Raw genomic sequence first — 16,998 nt, 5'->3', positions numbered from 1 at the left:
CTTATATAGGTTTGATTTTGTCGCACTTCTGGAAAAAATCATAACTACATGCAGGAAAATTTATACGTTTAAAAATGTCATCTTATGACCCCTATAACTTTTTTTTTTTATCGGTATGATTTTTGTTTTGATCGGACTTTTTGATCACTTTTTGTTCATTTTTTTAATGGTATAAAAAGTGACCAAAATACGTTTTTTTTGGGACTTTGGAATTTTTTTGCGCGTACGCCATTGACCGTGCGGTTTAATTAATGATATATTTTTATAGTTCGGACATTTACGCACGCGGCGATACCACATATGTTTATTTATTTATTTTTTTTACACTGTTTTATTTTTTTTATGGGAAAAGGGGGGTGATTCAAACTTTTATTAGGGAAGGGGTTAAATGACCTTTATTAACACTTTTTTTAACTTTTTTTTTGCAGTGTTATAGCTCCCATAGTCCCATGCACACACTGATCTCCTATGCTGATCACTGGCGTGTATTAACACGCCTGTGATCAGCATTATCGGCGCTTGACTGCTCCTGCCTGGATCTCAGGCACGGAGCAGTCATTCGTCGATCGGACACCGAGGAGGCAGGTAAGAGCCCTCCCGGTGTCCGATCAGCTGTTCGGGACGCCGCGATTTCACCGCGGCGGTCCCGAACAGCTCGACTGAGCAGCCGGGTCACTTTCAGTTTCACTTTAGAAGCGGCAGTCAGCTTTGACCGCCGCTTCTAAAGGGTTAATACCGCACATCGCCGCGATCGACGATGTGTGGTATGAGCCGCGGGTCCCGGCTGTTGATGAGCACCGGGACCGACGCGATATGATGCAGGCTTCATATCGCGGGAGCCGGCGCAGGACGTAAATATACGTCCTGCGTCGTTAAGGTTAAAGAGTACCTCTCATGATATTTTTAAATTTTATAATCCTCCCAGTTCACTGCCCCCATCATGATAAACCACCCCCTGCCTTTATTTTTATATATTTCTTTTTGTTTTCTACCTTGATATTGCTCTGTATTTCCTGCTCAGTCAGATTCACAGACTGGGAAGGGACATTCCCCAGCAGGTGTGACATCATCTGAACCCATACAGGGGAGAACTTCCTCCCTCCCTCAGCCCAGAGCAGTTCAGTGTGAGATGAGCTGGGATTGTCTAAGTCTGCTCCTCACCTCAGAACTCCAGACTACATTTCCTGATTTTGTACTTCTGCCAGGTCAGCAGGAGTCCAAAGTCTGTGCAATAGATAGGTGAAAATGTGCTCTGGACAAGTAGGGTTACACCTAAGGACAGTTTTTTTAAACACAAATTAAAAAAAGAAAACTTAATTATTATTATAATTATTTTTTTTTTACAAAGTACATTAGAAAATTTTAATATTTTAGTTAGTTTTAATGACAGTGCTCATTTAACAAACCTTTTTTCATAGACGTGAGATAAGTGCTTAGCTTTACCGGTGTTTTAGAGACATCAGAAGCCAAATATGTGACCAGCAGATCAGGATCCCAAGCCCTTGCCTTTTAGATACCAAGAAACTAAAGTATACAGCGTGACTATATGTAATGACCTCATGTTCTTGAATATGTTCCTCCCGATGAATGTATATCTTCGGTCATGTTCTTTAAAGTTCAATAACCCCATACATTTCCAGCTATGGAGCATGCAACGAAGGAGGAATTTTTAAACATTTATACACAGTTTTCCTGCCTGTTTGACCCTTTCCTCTACGCTAGTAGTTCTTTGCTTTACCAAACGGTGGAGAGTAAAGGTCATCTTATCGGGTATCTTTTGTATTAAACCATACTTGTCTTTCAGTGACCTGAACCACTATCAGCACTTGTTTCCTTGTTTGGATATCTCTAAAGGAAATGTCTGTAGTGAATAAGTGAATTAGCCGTCATATAAGAACCGGACGAAAAACCAGTCTGAAGACAAGCTCGACCACCAAGTCAACGGAAGTTCACATCATTGGTAAAAGATCTCTTATGTTGAGATGGTCTTAAAAGGGTACTCGGCTGCTCAGTGTTTGGAACAAATTGGAGCCGGCACCGGGAGCTCATGACGTGATAGCCCCGCCCCCTCATGATGTCATGCCCCGCCCCGTCAATGCAAGTCTATGGGAGGGGGCGTGACAGATGTCACGCCCCCTCCCATAGACTTGCATTGAGGCGGCGGGGTGTGACATCATGGGAAGGCCGGGTTAGGACGTCACGAGCTCCCAGCGCCGGCTCCAGCGTTCGGAACAGTTTGTTCCAAATGCTGGGCAGCGGAGTACCCCTTTAAAGTTGGAACATCCTAGGCCATGAGGCATCTGCTCACTAAGCAAATATATATATATATATATATATATATATTATGAAGATGTTGTATTTTTATAGTATATACTGTATAAATGCACCATCAGGTATACGGGGCAAGGTTCTTATACCTGGTATGGTCGTCTTGTTTAGCATTTATGATGCAATTTCAAACCCTTGAACTTCTTTTTGATTTTATGAGCCATGCTTCATATGTCATCCTTATGGAGAATGGAGACAAATGGGAAACAGGTGGGATTTGGGAAACAGATGTTGAGATAGTCGGTCATGCTCCTTCGTAATGGTAATAAAAAGCTTCGGTCAGAGAAGTGAATCACTGAAGACGACTAGTAGAGCGAGAAGTTGTCTGCCGAGTTCCCTTACTTAAGTGTTTCCAGATACCAGGCAATGGTAACACCTGGGACCTTGTGACTGAGAGGGTGTAAAGGCTTCTCTCCCACATAAATAGCCACTAGTATTATAGATGGTAAATGGTAGGCAGGGGCCCTTTAACAGATTTTGCATTATTCTCCATGCAGTGCTAGAAACAGTGCCAACGTGTGCTACATAACAGTGCTTACTATAGTGTGCCACCCTATAAGGTCAACCCCACTGTGCCTCCCTATGGTGTAAGCCATGGTTTGGTGTGCCCTATACAGTGCAAACTGTAGGCTCCATATAGTGCCAGCCACCATGTCTCCGCACAGTGCTAGTCACTCTGTTCCTCCATATAGAGCAAATAACTGTGTGCTACATACAATGCCAACCATCATGTTCCCCATATAATGCTAACTACAGTGTGCCCCATAGAGTGATAGCCACAGTGTGTTACATAGAGCACAAGCACAGGGTGTTACATATATTGCTAACCAAAGTGTGCCCCATATAGTGCTAACCACAGTGTGCCCCAAATAGTGCTAACCACAGTGTGCCCCAAATAGTGCTAACCACAGTGTGTCTCATATAGTGCTAACCACAGTGTGTCTCATATAGCACAACCACAGTATACCCCATACAGTGTGTCTCATATAGCACAACCACAGTATACCCCATACAGTGTGTCTCATATAGTGCTAACCACAGTGTGTCTCATATGGCACAACCACAGTGTGCCCCCTAACCACAGTGTTCCTCATATAGTGAAAATCACACTGTGTCCCCTACAGTGCTAACCACAGTTTTCCCCATGCTATGCTAACCACACTGTGTTGCATACAGTGCTAACCAAGGAGTGCCCCATACAATGCAAACCACAGTGTGCCCCATACACTGCTAACCAGTGTGCCCCATACAGTGATAGCGACAGTGTGTTCCATAGAGCACAAGCACAGGGTGTTACATACATTGCTAACCAAAGTAGGCCCCATATAGTGCTAACCACAGTGTGCCCCATATAGCACAACCACAGTGTGCCCCATATAGCACAACAACAGTGTGCACCTTACAGTGCTAACCGTTGTGTGCCCCATATAATGCTTACCATAGCATGCCCCATAAAGTGCAAACCACAGTGTGCCCCATAGAGTGCAAACCATAGTGTGCCCCATAGAGTACTTACTGCAGTGTTTCCCATATAATACAACAACATTGTGCCCCATACAGTGCTTACCACAGTGTGCCCCATATAGTACAATAATAGTGTGCCCCATACAGTGCTAACCACAGTGTTCCTCATACAGTGCAAATCACACTGTGTCCCATAAAGTGCTAACCACAGTTTTCCCCATGCTATGCTAACCACACTGTGTTGCATACAGTGCTAACCAAGGAGTGCCCCATACAATGCTAACCACAGTGTGCCCCATACACTGCAAATCACGCTGTGTCTCATAGAGTGCTAAACACAGTTTCCCCATGCAGTGCTAAACACAGTTTTCCCCATATAGTACTAACCACAGTGTACCCCATATAGTACTAACTTTAGTTTGCCCAATGCAGTGCTAACCACAGTGTGTCCCATACAGTGCTAGTCACAGTTAGCCCATTCTGTGCAAGCTACAGGGCGCCTCCAAGTGGTGCAAGCCAATGTGCAATCACAATGTGCCCAATACAGCCACAATGCCCCCCCAACACCAGCCACAAATTCCCAGCCATGTCAAGAATGCACAATATACCCTTCAATTGAGCTACAGCACCCCCCCCCCCCCCCCCCCCATTGGCAACTAGAATGACCCTCATTGCCAGATCTGTAACGGAATGCCCCTTCACTAAAATTTTAATTTCTCGAACATTCAACATGAATTCGATTTGAATTCGACATTATGACATAGAAAGGGTCTTAAAGGACTTGGCTGTTGTTGCATGTTGCACATTACAGGAAATCCGATCTTTTCTCGTATAATCACCAAACATCTAAAAATCTGATTATTGGCCAACAGAGACCGGGACTCAGTGAGCTGACCTCTGTGCTAAACCAGGACCTGAGGCAAAAGCCAACAGCAGAAGACTTCTTTACAATCAAGAGGAGTACTGACATGTGCCTCCAAGTCCGTGATTGCAGGCGACGCTTACGGAAAATCCCCATCAATCTGAGTTTTGATGAATTCTCAGATAAAACTCCGGCAATCAGACTGGCTTCCCCCCCAAGTGTCAGATATCACCGAGTGTTCCAGCAGATGCCCATATGTATTCTGTATACAGACATCAAAGAGAGCAAAGATATGAAGAATCAATAGGATGTGGTCGAAAACTGAAGAAAATTGGATTTTTACATCCATAACTATGGAACACCAGCAGTTGCAAAGCTACAGCTCTGAGCATGCCCGGACAGCCGAAGGCTGTCCGGACATGCTGGGAGTTGTAGCTTTCCAACAGCTGGATGTCCAGAGTTTGGAGACCACTGACCTATAAGATGGAAGGGTCTAACAATTTTTAATAATTATTATTTTTATAGAAGAAATTAATCTTTCCATTGTTCTGTTACAGTTACAGCTTGTAAAGTGGGAGGTTCTAAGCAAGTTAAAGGAGTACTGCGGGAAACTAAAGCCAAATCCCATACTTTTCCTCTCATCAACCTATTTAATTGACTAAATATCATTCATGAGCCATATAGAGCAGTTTCCCCTCTCTGTGGTTGTCACTTACATTCATGAGGGAATTAAACAATCCAGCCATCTACTCTGTCACTGCCCAAATCCCTCTCTGAAAGCAGCCCCCACCCTCCTGAGAGACTCAGACCATCACGTGTATGGTGTCCATTTTAGGACATCGTCAGTCGTCAGATATAACTCCATCCTCTGGAAGGTGAAACGGCGTCCCGCCTCGGACCAATCACCGTCAGACGCAGCTCCATCCTCCGTCAGGAGAAACAGTGTCCCGCCTCCTCCCTCGGACCAATCGCCGTCAGTCGACAGCCGCAACACCGTCCTCTGTCATGTGAAACGGTGTCCCGCCTCCTCCCTCACACCAATCGCCGTCCTCCTTCAGCCACAACTCCATCCTCCCACATCTGAAACTCCGCCATCCAAAACGCCATCATGCCTCAGATAATTCTCCATCAGACCCAACTTCCTGCCGCATAGCAGAGCCGATGCTGCACAGTATAGTCGAAACTGTGAAACTTGCACGTGTGTACTACAGACACTACATGTGCTACAGAGTCTGTAAAGCAGACATTGACATTGAATAGCATGTACAGCAGAACCCGTATAGCAGAGAGCCGACACTGACTTTGCTCTGCTACACGGCAGGAAAGTTTTTCGTCTGAGGGATGACGGAGTTTCGGATGAGAGACTTTAGGATGACAAAGGAGGGAGTTGCAGCTGATGCCTGACTGAGATTGGCCGAGGCAGGAGGCGGGATGTCGTTTCACCTGACGGAGGACGGAGTTACGACTGACGATGTCCTAAAACACCGTACACCGTACATATGGTTTCTGCCCTGCACTGATGAGTCATGCTCTCTTTAGTGCTGAGAACTGGGAGGTGTGTGAAGCCTCAGCCAATCAGACACTGAATCTCTCTTTGCTGAGAGGAGCCATGCATATCAGGCAGGATGGTTTACAGGGAACATATCCAAGTAATGGGAAGGTTTTTGAATATATATATATATATATATATATATATATATATATATATATATACTTCCCTGAAGTACCGCCTAAAGTCCGCCTATGAGGAACTGATTTAAGACTGAACCTCTTTTTCAAGTCAACCACAAATCCAATATTGTACACAGTTTGGGGTCAAGTGCTTAGTTCCATTCACACTTTAACAACCTTGTTGTGCAAAAGAGAAAAATAAAAGTTTTGTCGGGCCGACAATTATTCAGTGCGTCAAGTGATTGGAAAGAGTTGTCACATGTGTTTTCAAAACAGTTATCTAAGACAGAAATCATAGAAAAATGCTACTGAGTTAGTGTTTATAGTACATTGACATTCTAAAGATATTACTGCAACCCCTTGCAATGTACAGGGACAGCTATAAAGGCTGTCCAGGCTTGCTGGGAGTTGTAGGTCTTCAACAGATCGAGGTCCACAGTTTGGAGACCACTGACCTATAAGATGGAAGGGTTTAACATTTTTTTTATTATTACTTTATATTAAAGAAGAAATTCATCCTTCCATTGATTTGTTTTGTTACAGTTACAGCTTGTAAGGTAGGAGGTTCTGAGCAAGTTAACTCCGCCTATGAGGAACTGAGTTGAGACTGAACCTCTTTATCTACTGAACCTCTTCTTCTACAAGTCCCATATTATACACAGTTCGGGGTCAAGTGATTAGTTCCGCTTGTACTTCAACAACTTTGTTGTGCAAAAGAGAAAAGAAGAAGTTTTGCCGACAATTATTGAGTGCGTCAAGTGATTGGAAAGAGTCCTCAGATGTGTTTTCAAAACAGTCATCTATGACAGAAATCATAGAAATATGTTATAGAGCTTGTGTTTACAGTACATAGACATTCTAAAGATAATACTATAACCCCTGGCAATGTACAAGGACAGCCATAAAGGTTGATTTGTCCTTCGGGTCCCAGACTAAAGATACCTTGCTGTGCAATATTCATAGATATAATGCAATTGTGAACATTGATAAATGGAGACTCCAATTCCTCCATGTATAGTTTGTGGACACACTCTTACCTGTTCCCATAACTTCCATAGACCGTTATAGATACTTACCATGTATATGTTTGGGGAGTTAAAGGGGTACTCTGCCCCTAGACATCTTATCCCTTATCCAAAGGATTGGGGAAATGATGTCTGATTGGCGCAGCGCCGGAGGCCCGTGATGTCACAGCCGCACCCTGCTCGTGATGTTACGGCCATGCCCCCTCAATGCAAGTCTATGGGAGGGGGCGTGACGGCCGTCACGCCCCCTCCCATAGACTTGCATTGAGGGGGCGTGGGCGTGACATGACGAGCGGGCGTGGCCGTGACGTCACGAGCCTCAGTCCCGCATCGACAGTCACCAGATGTCTGGGGTGCCGCAACCAATATCGCGGGGGTCCACAGCGATGGAACACCCACGATCAGACATCTTATTCCCTATCCTTTGGATAGGGGATAAGATGTCTAGGGGCGGAGTACCTCTTTAAGGTGGGTACTATAGATTGTTCTATGTAATAGGGTGGCACTTGGGGTCCTCAGAGGCTGGTCTGTGGGTGGTGGGGGATTGGCTTGGGGTTATTAAAGGTTACTCTGTATGTGACAAGGAATGGGTTATCGGTGACTATTCTGTCTGTAATGGGAAGTTGCTAGGGAAATATAGAGAATGTGGAATAGATATTGTGATTTTCGGAATAGATGTCATCATGCACATTGGTCCTGGTCCCTGTTAGGGCTTACAATATAAATTATCCTAAATTATCAGTATGTTTGACAAACTCATTGAGGATGCTGCCCTTTGCCATCTTACAACCCAAGACCCCACTAAAGAAGGACAACATTGATAACCACTGAGCCACCATGGTGTCTACTCTTTATCTTGCAAAGGGCTTAAAGGGGTACTCCACTGCTCAGCGTTCAGAACAAACTGTTTCGAACGCTTAGAGCCAGCGGCAGGGACTCGTGACGTCACTGCCCTACCCCCTCAATGCAAGTCTATAGGAGGGGGCTTGGTGGCCGCCACACCCCCTTCCATAGACTTGCATTGAGGGGGTGAGGCCGTGACATCACAAACCCCCTCCATCAGCTGTAAGCGTTCAGAACATTTTGTTTTGAACGCTGACCAGCGGAGTACCCCTTTAAAAATATCAAGCAGGCTGTTTTTTTTTTTTTTTTTTGAGGCTATTACCCATTTAATAGCCTCAAAAAAAAAAAACCTCAGGTGGTCAGGTGGAAAACATTTTTTTTTTTTTTTTTTAAATCAACTGGTGCCAGAAAGTTAAACAGATTTGTAAATGACTTCTATTAAAAAATCTTAATCCTTCCAGTACTTTATAGCAGCTGTATGCTACAGAAGAAATTATTTTCTTTTTGAATTTATTTTTTGTCTTGTCCACAGTGCTCTCTGCTGACACCTCTGTCTGTGTCAGGAACTGTCCAGAGCAGCATAGATTTGCTATGGGGATTTTCTCCTGCTCTGGACAGTTCCTGATACGGGCATCAGGTGTCAGCAGAGAGCACTGTGGACAAGACAAAAAATAAATTTAAAAAGAATAGAATTTCCTCTGTAGCATACAGCTGCTAAAAAGTACTGGAAGGGTAAAGATGTTTTAATAAAAGTAATTTAGAAATTTGTTTAACTTTTAACTTTCAGTGAGGGCTGGATTGGTGACCTCTGCTCCGGTCTAGAGAACCTTATAGTCCAGCAAAGCCCCAAGCACTTATCGTCTTCTTGTTTTATTTCTTTATTCTACTTTCATTACTTTTATAATGAGTTTAAAGGCGTATTCCGGTGAAAAACTATTTTTTTCATATCAACTGGCTCCAAAAAGTTAAACAGATATCAAATTACTTCTATTAAAAAATCTTAATCCTTCCAGTACTTATAAGTGGCTGAAGTTGAGTTGTTATTTTATGTCTGACCACAGTGCTCTCTGCTGACACCTCTGTTTGTCTAAGGGACTGTCCAGAGTAGGAGCAAATCCCCATAGCAAGCCTCTCCTGCTCTGGACAGTTTCTGAGACAGACAGAGGTGTCAGCAGAGAGCACTGTGGCCAGACAGAAAAGAAATTCAAAAATAAAAGAACTTCCTGTGGTGCATACAGCAGCTGATAAGTACTGGAAGGGTTAGGATTTTTAGATAGAAGTAATTTACAAATCTGTTTAACTTTCTGGCACCAGTTGATTTAAAAAAAATGTTTCTCACCAGATTACCCTTTTAACAGACAGACAGAGGTGTCAGCAGAGAGCACTGTGGTCAGACAGAAAAGAACAACTCAACTTCAGCCGCTTATAAATACTGGGAGGATTAATATTTTTAACTAAATTACAAATCTGTTGTAAACTGGAGACAGTTGATATGAATTTTTTTTTTTTTACCGGAATACACCTTTAGGGTATGTTTACACGTATGCTGATTTGATGCGCAGGAATAAATTTACAGGATTTTTGCTGCAGATTCCAATGTAAACTAAATGACTGAGCACAGCTTCTAATCGGCAGTTACAAATCCTGCGCATCAAATCTGCGCAGGATTCTGTATGTGTGAACGTACTCTTAAAGGGGTTATCCACCATAAGGTGATTTTAAACGTTAACCTGGCAGACAGTAATGGACATGTTAAGGAAGGATCTGGGGCTAAATGGCTATGTTGTGAGATTACCATAACACTGTGGATATCTTTTTGTGAACTTCTTTGCCTACAAATCCCATAATTCAATTTTCCTCCCTCCCACACATCAGCCACCCCACCCATTGAAACATAAATGAGCTGCATCCATTCAAAAGACCTGTGGTTTTCTATCAGGGTGCCTACAGCTGTTGCATTAGTTGCAGATTGATCACTCGACCCATTGAAGCGGACAGGCTCCCTGTCATCAGCTGACTAGTGATGTCATTGCAACCGCATTGCAACCTGGGAAAAATCTGAGACAACAGTAATTTTGTATGCTGGTAAAAATAAATATTGGGGTGAAAATCACAGAAGAATTGTGAGAAAACCGTCACACACAGGTACAGACACTATATTATGAACTACACTAACTTTACAACCCCTGTAGCATAGTCAAATAAAAAAAAAAATCCTGGAATACCCCTTTAAGAATCAGTTTTGTGATAAAAGTCAAAAAATGATAGATTTTAGAGAGAAAGCCATTTTAATTCCAGCTTTACTGCTGCAGCTGTGATAAATCGCGTTGCGATAAAAGTATAAGCTAGAAAAAGTACTCACTGGAGTCTTCTTACCAGCAGGAACATCTAGGCCAGTTCCAATGGTACGTTAAAATACGGGCCAGTGAGAATGAAATGGTTTTTTGAGAACGGCGGAATGCTTGTGGATCGGAAACAAGGGAATTTTTGTGTACAATACTATTCGAGAATTCAGAACAGTCAAAGGAATAACTTTTTAATACAAAATTATTTTTTTTTGGTTACTTGATTATAAAACCAATACTCCAAATGCCACTAAAATACCCTACGTTAAATTAGGGTCATGGCGCAGTATGATTTTTATCACAAAACTTTTTCTTTGGTCTCAATCATGTGCAGCCATATTAGCTCTCATAAAGGGGTACTCTGCCCTTAGACATCTTAAACCCTATCCAAATGATAGGGGATAAGATGTCTGATCGCGGGGGGCCCGCCGCTGGGGACCCACGCGATCTCGGCTGCAGCACCCCAGACATCTGTTGCACGGAGATAACTTCGCTTCGTGCCAGATGACTGTTGATGTGGGGCCGAGGCTTGTGACATCACAGTCTCTCCCCGCTCATGTTGTCACGGCCACACGCCCTCAATGCAAGTCTATGGGAAAGGGCGTGATGACCGCCCCCACCCATAGACTTGCATTGAGGGTGTGTGGCTGTGACGTCACGAGGGGGGCATGACTGTGACGTCATGAGCCTCCGGCGCTGCACCCGGCACTCTAAACGAACGATGGGTGCAGCAGGGATATTGCGGGGGTCCCTAGTGGCAGTATCCCCGCAATCAGACATCTTTTGTCTAGGTATCTAGAGGTGGAGTACCCCTTTAAAGGGGTACTCCGCACCCCTAGACATCTTATCCCCTATCCAAAGGAGTTGTGACGTCACGCTCGTCCGCTATTGTGGTCGGGATCCAAAGCCTCCAGCGTTGCCGGTGTGAGGTGGAAGCCGTACAGGTGGGTGGTGCAGCCGAGATCCCGGGGGTCCCCAGCAGCGGGACCCCGGCTATCTGACATCTTATCCCTATCCTTTGGATAGGGGATAAGATGTCTAGGGGTGCGGAGTACCCCTTTAAGGGTTCACTTTTACTGTCAACCGATCACTAAAAGGGTTCCCCTCTCCTTCCCATCTCTTTCACTGTCTATACAATTTGAAACCAGATATTCATATCTCAAAACCCAAAAGTTTAAGAAGAATGCTGGGAAGTATAGTTTAATGGGGATCTAATTGTAGAGGAAATAGCTTTGTCTTGAGTTTTATTTAAACCTCGGTTATAACTGCGTTTATGAAGACACCAAATCCCCTTCACCATGTACCCTCCCAAACGTTTACAATCACATATTTTTAGGGTTGTAGACAAGTAGGTATCATCATAGAAGGAAACCCAAGGTCCCTCCATTATGGTGAGAAACACCAAATTGGTTTTGCTCTTACAAAGCAGTTGTCCACATGTACATTGTGGTATACATAAAAGGGAATAGTCCCTCATGGTTGGTTTTGCCAACCATAATGGAGGGACTTTGGGTTTGTTTTTATGACCCTTGGACCCATTTCTGACCTTGATTGCTGACAATGTAGTACCTACGATTTTGCATAAGGAAATTCTGTACAAATTCCCCACACCCAATTGTAATTGGAATAAATTCCAATTGGGCTATCCCCCCCTTTTGCCAAGGTATGGCAGCCATACAAGCCCCTCTTTAACATGTATGCCATTTCATGAATCCATTGGAATTTACGGAAATGGTCAGGACTCACTTCACTTAACCCATCAGATCATTTATAGCATTGGTCCCCAAACCCAATCCTCAAGGCTTCTTTTCAGTTACTCAATTCAGTTACTCAATAGAACAAGGAAAATTTATATTCTGTGATTGTTGGTGGGCCTGGGGGACTGGGTTGGGGAACTCTAATTTTAAGGTGTACTCCACTCCCCAGCATTCGAAAAACACCCGCCACCTTAATTCAAGTATATGGGAGACTTGCATTGAGGGGGCGTGGTGGCGACCCCCAAAGCCCGCACCCAGCATTTGGAACTAAATCTTCCGAACGCTGGGGAGTGGAGTACCCTTTTAAAGCATGGGATCAATGGTGCCATCTAGTTCAAATTTCATAAAGCTCACATATGTCTAACCAAATCAACAGGTACTAACCATAGCAATGTAGACTCTACCTCTATCGCACTATGATGGTGGTTCTTAGTGGTTGTCCCCCAGCAAAAAAATTTATTTAAATTTGGAATATTAAAAACAAAAACTTCACGTAAAGTAGAATAAAAGCTCTTGAGCTGACAATTGAGAGAGACCAGAACATATTACGATTGATAGATCCCTTTGGAAGGGTCAAGAAATTAACCGTATTAGTGCAGATGGCTCATGAATTCTCCTTGGTTCCAATTGGCAGGGAAGTGACCAATTGCCGTGGCCTATTCTCTTCGTATTATAGAGACAATCGTCTTCAGCTTTCTGGAGAACCGTTACCTCCTTTGCAGTAGTGATTGATTTCTTTTATGACGTTTTTGGTTCTGCTCTGATTTTTTACGGTGATTTACGATGAAGTAGTTTTGGATACTGTTCCAAGTTATGTGTGCAATGCTCCTGATAGCCCCTGGAAGAGTTATTATAGGCCTTTACGTAAAGCAAAGGAGATGCCAGTAGCTGGAAAAGAGCACTGTGTATCATTTAATTTGCCTCGTGAGAGCACGTATGCCATGTTTTTATGCAGAGAACTGGCTGAATTTCAGATTTAGGCTTTTTTTATTTATTTTGGTTTCATTATATAACATAAAAATAGCTTAAAGGGGTACTCCTCCCCAAGACATCTTATCCCCTATGCTTTGGATAGGGGATAAAATGTCTGATCGCGGGGATCATGCTGCTGGGGACCCCCACGATCTCGGCTGCGCCACCCCAGACATCCGGTGCACGGAGCAAACATCCGGTGCACCCCAGACATCCGGTGACTGGCAATGCGGGGCAAAGGCTCGTGACGCCATGGTGACGCCCCACTTGTGACTTCACGGCCACGCTCCCTCAATGCATGTCTATGGGAGGGGGAGTGGCGGCCGCCACACCCCCTCCCATAGACTTGCATTGAGGGGGCATGGCCGTGACATCACGAGCGGGGCATGACCGTGGTGTCACAAGCCTCCGGCACTGCACCTGACGCTGAGAGAATGTCACTATTATGGTATCTAGTGAAGTATGACAAAAAGATCTGGGCTGTACAGAGGTATTGTCTTGCGCTATAGACCTGTATGGTGAAACTATCTGATGTTTTTTTTTTTATTAGAACTTGTTTTACAATGCAGGAAGAGCAATGCAGTAGCTCCAGCTCTCTGAAGTTGAAGGACACATCAAACATTCCCTTCGCTCATGTGTGTTTTGTACCCATAACATTGCCGGCAGTATATTTTCACTTGTCATGGTCAGATGGAAACCATGTGTGTAACAGAAGTGTTCAGTAAGGAAACCATACCATGTCATGACAGAAGCGCTGAGGGAGAATACAGATCTGTATCACTATGTGATTGTTACTCCACATAAAACCTTTAAAGGGGTACTCCACTGGAAAAAAAATTTAAATCAACTGGTGCCAGAAAGTTAAACTGATTTGTAAATTACTTATGTGAAAAAAATCCTAATCCTTCTAGTATTTATAAGTTTTATTATGCTCCACAGGAAGTTCTTTTCTTTTTGAATTTCCTTTCTGTCTGACCACAGTGCTCTCTGCTGACACCTCTATCCATTTTAGGAACTGTCCAGAGTAGGAGCAAATCCCCTTTTTTATCTTGCTGGGAATTAGCAGGGAGCAACTACGGCTGTAGTATTGGAGGCGATAGAGAGGTTTACTTACAGGTCTGTAGTCCTGGCGGGATTTCCTGTGTATTGGCTTGAAGTATCGGGTCTTGGTGCGCTGCTATATGCGCGGGCACCACCAATCCTCATGGGCAACCTGTCGCTTACTCCACTTCCGGTCATGCGCGCTGGTGTAGTGAGCCGCCGGAGCGACAGTTAAAGGGCGGCGGGCTTGTGTTAGCCATAGTATTGTGACGGTAGTAGTAGACTTATGGTCAATGTGGTAATATCTGGGAATAACCAAAGTCTATGAAAGAGGAAAACCAGCTCACCACCATGTAAGTTCTTGAGAGGAGGAGGACTTCAAGTGTGGATAGGAAGCACGGACAACATCCAACCGCATGCTTGGAGTGAAGACTTGGAATAGAGAAGAAGAGCAGGGTCCAGCTCCCAAGGAAAACGGATAAAATCCAAAATTTTAATTCAAGCCATTAAAAAGTGAGTGAACAAAAGAGAGAGGGGGAATAAAATCATGGCAGAAATGCCATGGCGTTTCTGCCATGATTTTATTCCCCCTCTCTCTTTTGTTCACTCACTTTTTAATGGCTTGAATTAAAATTTTGGATTTTATCCGTTTTCCTTGGGAGCTGGACCTTGCTCAATATCTGGGAATACTATAAGCCGGCAGTGAGATGTAATGTAACAGTAAACTGGCAGTGATGTATATTAAAACAATAAGCCGGCAGAACTATGTGACAGAACTATGGATTATATATGTAAACAGATATAAATGCTAATTAAAACGGGTTATTGAATTATGATGGAACTAGGGAAAAGGAAATGGACAAGAGGAGGGCGTAGAAGTACATTATGGTGGATGTGTAAGTGACTGGACAGTTAGAATACTAATGGTAAAAGGTAAATATACCGTTATGTAGTGAAAAGGAGAGGTGGTTATCGCCAAAGAGTGGGAAGCTAGTGTGTACTGTGCTGCTAGAGGAAGGACATGGAGGATGACCACAAATGACTGGAGGGAGATAAGGAGAGGGGAAGGGGGAAGGGGGAGAGGGGACCAACTGGAGAAAAGGATTGATAGACTGAATTCATAGTTCTATACATTCGTTTAGCCCATCAGGAACGAGGCATTTCAGTTTGTAGATCCAATAGGCTTCTCGTTTGTTTAGAGCCGCTCGTCTGTTGTCCAAATCTGCTGATATGTGCTGAATTGGAGGCATGTGAAGTTTCTATTGTGATCTTCTGTTAAATGCCATGATACGCTCTGTTTCAAATAGCCTGTGTTGCAGTTGTGTCTGTGGCCGTTAAGCCGTTTTCTCAGAGTCTGGGTGGTTCTTCCGATCTAGTAAGTGCCACAAGAGCAGTCAATCAAATAGAATAGATGTGGAAATGTTCTTAGATGTAAAGATTTTTCTTCCGTGTTGTATAGTCTGGCAGCATAAACAGCCTTTGCTTCCACATTTGTATGATCCTGGGGTAGAGGTGGAGGATTTCTTTGTTTTTTCTTTTCTTAAAAGACTAGGGGCGAGAATGTTCTTAACGGTCTGTCCTCTGCGGAATGTCACTCCGGGTCTCTTCGGGATGAGGTTTTTCATAACCGGATCTATAAGGAGGATGCCCCAATGTCTCTCTAGGATCCTTTTTATCTGTTGGTGTTCCTGGTTATAGGTAGTAATACAATTATAACTGTATGTATTGGTGGGATTTTTTCTTTTGGTTGGTCCGATGGTAGAAGAGTTGTCTGTTCTATGGCAAGGTTTGATAGAAAAGCATTCTTGAGGAGGGCCGAGGGGTAACTTTTTTGTAGAAATCTTTTTTGTAGGGTCTTGGATTGTGTTTTGTAATCAGATACATTTGTGCAATTTCTATATATTTTTCTATATTGACTGAAGGGTATATTTTAAAGCCATTTTTTGTGATGGGTACTGTGGAAATCCAAAAAACTGTCGGTGTCAACTTTTTTAAAATGTGTAGCGGTGATGATTTTTCCTTGTTTGTGACTTATGTTAAGGTCCAGGAACACTATGGATTTTGAATCAACAGTTGGGGTGATTTCGAGTCCCCAATTATTGCTGTTCAGGTGTTGGATGAAGCGATTTGCTTTGGTGTTTCCTTTCCAAATGACAAACAAATCGTCAATGTAGCGTTTATAATACATGATGTGGGATCTGTGTTTATAGTACATGATGTGGGATCTGTGGGTGGTGAAGTCGAAGATTTACTCAGGTTCAAACCCTCCCATGAACAGATTTGCATAACTGGGGGCCACAGGGGTCCCCATAGCTGTTTCCTTTTTTTTATGGTAGAGGGAGTTATTGTAGAGGAAGACATTGTGAGTCAAGATACATTTCAGACCATCTAGAAGGAAGTGGATTTGTTCTTTTTTTAAAAATTTTGTTTGATGTAAGTAGTGTGCTGTGGTTTTTAGGCCCAGATCATGTGAGTATAATGAATCGACATTGAGGGTTAGGAACATATAGCCATTTTCCCAAGGGAAATCCAAAAGATCTTTTATCAAACTAGATGAGTCTTTCAAATATGAGGGTAATGTGGTAACGATTTCTTGCAGAAAAAGGACTATATAATGAGACAGTTGGCTCGTGAGTGAGCCAATACCCGAAATTATTGGTCTTCCTGGGGGTTTGCTGCTACACCTTTGG

General features: G+C 43.4%; 1 protein-coding gene across 1 annotated transcript in view; it reads left to right on the top strand.

The window, feature by feature from the left end:
* ADRA1D (adrenoceptor alpha 1D) overlaps positions 1–16,998 on the top strand; it is a 148,926-nt gene that overhangs the window by 88,626 nt on the left and 43,302 nt on the right. The window lies entirely within an intron of this gene.

This window comes from Hyla sarda, chromosome 1, assembly GCF_029499605.1.
Source record: "Hyla sarda isolate aHylSar1 chromosome 1, aHylSar1.hap1, whole genome shotgun sequence".
NCBI lineage: Eukaryota > Metazoa > Chordata > Amphibia > Anura > Hylidae > Hyla > Hyla sarda.
This window is presented reverse-complemented; position numbering and strand designations above follow the sequence as displayed.